We start from the raw sequence: 4,876 nt of genomic DNA on the forward strand, positions 1-4,876 counted from the left end.
ACTTTCTAATCACTTGGTCAGCCCCACGCCTCCACAGATGTGGATCATCCCAAAGATAATACTTAGCATCGCTTCTCAATTTATCTTTTTGATGCTTTGAAAATTGTGCGGGAAAAATGCGGGCGACCAAGTAATTAGCAATCGGGGGAAACCAAGGGGTACTTTGGGATATTGCTTGCAAGGTATCGAAGGGAAATGAGTCATTGATAAGAGTGAGATCCGAAGCTAAGTGTTCAAGCCGACTCAAATGGTCCGCTACTAAATTTTGGGTCCCACTTCTATCTTTGATCTCCAAGTCAAATTCTTGCAAGAGCAATATCCATCTAATGAGCCTAGGCTTTGACTCTTTCTTCTTTAGCAAATATTTCAAGGCGGCATGGTCTGAATATACCACTACCTTAGAACCTAGCAAATAAGGTCGAAACTTATCTAGCGCAAAAACAATGGCTAAGAGCTCTTTTTCGGTAGTGGTGTAATTCGACTGGGCCAAATCTAAGGTCTTTGAAGCATAGGCTATAGTGTAAGGAGCTTTACCATCGTGTTATGCTAGCGCGGCACCTACGGCGTGATTCGAGGCATCGCACATGATCTCGAAAGGTTGATCCTAATTTGGGCTTCGCACAATAGGAGTTGTGGTCAAACCTTCCTTCAACTTGTCAAAAGCCTTTTTGCAATCCTCATCAAAAATGAATTCCACATCCTTTTAAAGTAAGCGGGAAAGGGGTAAGGCGACTTGGCTAAAATTCTTGATGAACCGGCGGTAAAAACCTACGTGGCCAAGAAAGAAACAAATCTCCCTCACCGAGGAGGGGTAAGGTAAACTCGAAATGACATCAATCTTAGCTGGGTCTACAGAAATTCCGTCTTTAGATACAATATGACCTAACACTATACCCTATTTCACCATAAAGTGGCATTTTTCAAAGTTCAATACAAGGTTAGTGTTGGTGCATCTTTCTAGTACCCGAGCTAAGTTCCCTAAACATGCATCAAAGGAGCTACCATAAACACTGAAGTTGTCCATGAAGACTTCCATGCAACTTTCCAAAAGGTCTGAGAAAACACTTGTCATGCACCTTTGGAACGTTACCGGTGCATTGCATAAGCCAAATGGCATTCTCTTATACGAAAACGTTCCAAAGGGGCAAGTAAAAGTGGTTTTCTCCTAATCCTCAGGAGCTATATGAATTTGGAAGTACCTTGTATATCCATCTAAAAAGCAATAATGGGATTTACCTGCCAAGCGATCCAACATTTGGTCTATGAACGGCAATGGGTAATGGTCCTTCCGCGTTGCTTGATTCAGCCGGCGGTAATCTATGCACACTCGCCAAGTATTTTGAATCCAGGTTGAAACGAGCTCTCCACTTTCCGTTTTCACCATGGTTACTCCGGATTTCTTCAGCACTACTTGGACAGGACTTACCCACTCGCTATTTGAAATGGGATAGATGATGTCTGCTTCCAAGAGGTGAGTTACTTCCTTCTTGACTACATCAAGGATTGTAAGATTTAGCCGTCTTTGTGGTTGCCGGACCGGCTTAGCACCTTCCTCCAAGAAAATTCTATGAAGGCACACTTGAGGGCTTATTCCCACAATGTCACTTAGGCTCCATCTGATCGCTTTCTTATACTTCCGGATAACCTCAAGGAGTTGTTGCTGCTCTTGATTGGAAAGATTGGTTGCCACTATCATCGGGAATTTGTGCTCCTTGTCAAGGAATGCATATTTGACATGGGGTGGAAGCGGTTTCAAATCTTCCCTTGCTTCTTGGAGTGGTAGCTTACCCTCTCGGTCATGGGGAACTTGTGAAGTAACTTCATCTTCTTCATCCTCAAGTTCTCCCTCTTTTGAGCTTTCTTCATCAATAAGATCTTCTTTGGGCTCACGGTGGTTGCCTAACTTGAGCTTATCCTCTCTTCCGCTCTCAACAAGGTTCTCACCCTCATCAATGGATTCTTCCATAGGTAGAGTGGGTTGAAAGTTTATCTCTTCAAGTAGCTTGCCTCCTTGTGGGGTTATATCATCAATGTTGGACTTTGGAGTTGACGGAGGCGGCAAGTGTGGATCACTAGGCGTCCCAAGTTGTGGAGGAGCAAGGTTGCTAGGGGTGGAATGAGGAGGTGTCAGACGGGACAAGACTTCGGCAAGAGTTGCCATGCAATCATCTTGTTTTCTTTGAAATTCCCGCTGTTCTTGGATAAGGGCTTGAAAGTTATGCTCCTCGTGAGAGAGGTTGATGGGAGTGAGATGGTGATGGAAGCTAGGTTGTCCCGTATATGGTAATGGGTAGGTTGGTTGAGAAAAATTTAGTGGTGGGAATGGTAAAGGGGCTTGAGAGTACAATGGTTGTGTCTCATATAGAGGGTATGGAGCATGAGCATATGGAGGGAAAAAATTGTAATGATGAGGTGTTCCACTTGGAGTGAGAGGTTGGTAAACATTAGGATCATAGGGTCCTTGTTGCCAAGAATTTCTTGCTTGTGATCCTCCTTCGAATTGGCCTCCCATACCTTGATGTGAACTAGTGTTGAAATCGTTACCCCCTACAACATGATAACAACCAAACTCCAAGCAAAAAGGGTGATAACTCACGATGGAAAGGAGAAATAAAGCGCAACAATACTAATAGAGGCAATAGATAAATAAATATATACTCTAGTTATATCTATTTACCTAGAACTAAACAAACAAAAATGTTAGTTACTATCACTACTTAGGTAGAGGCGCCATCTACAAATTAGTGCCAAGTAGCAACCAAAAACCAAATATTCACACTATTCACATATTCACAACAACCAAAATTATAGCACTCATTGTACTTAAAGTGAATCCCCAGCAACGGCGCCAAATTTGATGATGAGAATTATTGCCGGTTTAGTGATGAGCGGATAATTTATACGCTTTTTGGCATTGTTTTTAGGTAGTTTTTAGTATGATTTAGCTACTTTTTAGTATATTTTTATTAGTTTTTAAATAAAAATTATATTTCTAGACTTTACTATGAGTTTGTGTATTTTTCTGTGATTTCAGGTATTATCTGGCTGAAATTAAGGGACCTGAGCAAAAATCTGATTCAGAAGCTGAAAAAGGACTACAAATCCTGTTGGATTCTGACCTCCCTATACTCGAAGTGGATTTTCTGGAGTTGCAAAAGCCCAATTAGCGCGCTCTTAATTGCGTTGAAAAGTAGACATCCTGGGCTTTCCAGCAATATATAATAGTCCATACTTTGCCCGAGTTTTGACGACGCAAACTGGTGTTTAAACGCCAACTTCCTGCCCTATCCTGGCGTTAAACGCCATAACTGAGTTACAAGCTGGAGTTAAACGCCCAAACTGGCACCAAAGCTGGCGTTTAACTCCAAGAAAAGCCTCTACATGTGAAAGCTTCAATGCTCAGCCCAAGCACACACCAAGTGGGCCCGGAAGTGGATTTCTGCATCATTTACTCATTTCTGTAAATCCTAGGTTACTAGTTTAGTATAAAAACTACTTTTAGAGATTTATTTTACATCTTTGGACATTTAGTCCTTAGACCTATTGATAAACCACTATTTTATGGTTTATATTGTGCTTAATTATGCGGTTTTATCAAATCTTTACCCACTTATTCATATGATTAGCATGCATTTATAATTCCTTCCTAAAAATACTTCATGGTTGAAAACTTGCTTCCTAGAGACTTTTAATTTTGTATTTTTAATTCTCCTTTATTCCATTCGATGCCATGATTTGTGTGTTAAGTGTTTCAGGCTTTATAGGGCATGAATGACTTGGAGATTAGAAAGGAAGCTTGCAAAAATGGAAGGAACACAAGAAATTGAGGAGATGACCAGCGAGAAGTGACGCGGACGCATGGCTCACGCGACCGCGCGACATAGAGGAAATTGCAGTGATGCGGACGCATGGCTCACGCGACCGCGCGGATTGGAAACTGCACAAGTGACGTGAAGGCGTGGACGACGCGCACGCGTGGCAAGGCAAAACGCTGGATGACGCGATCACGTGACATGCGCGATCTGCAGAATCTGCAGAATTCGCTGGGGGCGATTTTGGGCCCTGTTTTGACCCAGTTTTCGGTCCAGAAAAGCAGATTAGAGCTGGGGAACATGCAGAGACAAAACAACATTCATTTCGCATAGTTTTAGTTTTAGATCTGAATTTACTCCTCCTCTAAGTTTTCTCTCTACGCATTCATAGTTCTTAGGATTTTGATTTTATTACTTTTTGGATTGGGATATTGAGAAGAGTTATTACCTCCGTCAAGACTTCGTCATTCTAGTTTGTTTCCTTACTTGTCACTTAATCTTTCATGTCCTTTATTTCCCAGTATTTTAATTTTAATTTTGTGACAACCCCTTCTAAATTGATAAGTGGATTTTCGGCTGGTTAAGGACTGTACTTACAACGTATCTCTTATAATAAATTCTTAACTCGCAAATTTCTTCCACGTCAATTTTTGGCGCCGTTGCCGGGGAGTTGCAGTAGAGTGCTAAGTTATTGATTGGAATTTATTTATTTGCATTTTATTTTATTTTTGCTACTATGAGCTACATGTTTCTTTCGTTAAATGACGCGTTCACTTCCTGATCCAAGCTTGCCAGTATTTGATCCTGAGATTAAAAGAACTATTTCACGTATAAGGCAAGCTCAGCGTCAGTTAGTCCTCTCCGAGGGCAAATCTGAAACGTCACTTGAGGAAGAAACAAGCTCCCTTTCTACTGATTCGGTTGATTTACGTGCAAGTGACATGGCAGAACCTAGGAGAGTTACTATCCAGGAGGCTGGAGCCCCTGATTTCACAATGCAACCATTTCAAGCGCATCATCCAGCAGTGGCTACAGACTTTGAAATAAAGACTGCACTGCTCAAT

This window comes from Arachis ipaensis, chromosome B5 (assembly GCF_059453495.1).
Source record: "Arachis ipaensis isolate K30076 ecotype BB chromosome B5, ASM5945349v1, whole genome shotgun sequence".
NCBI classification, from domain to species: Eukaryota; Viridiplantae; Streptophyta; class Magnoliopsida; order Fabales; family Fabaceae; genus Arachis; species Arachis ipaensis.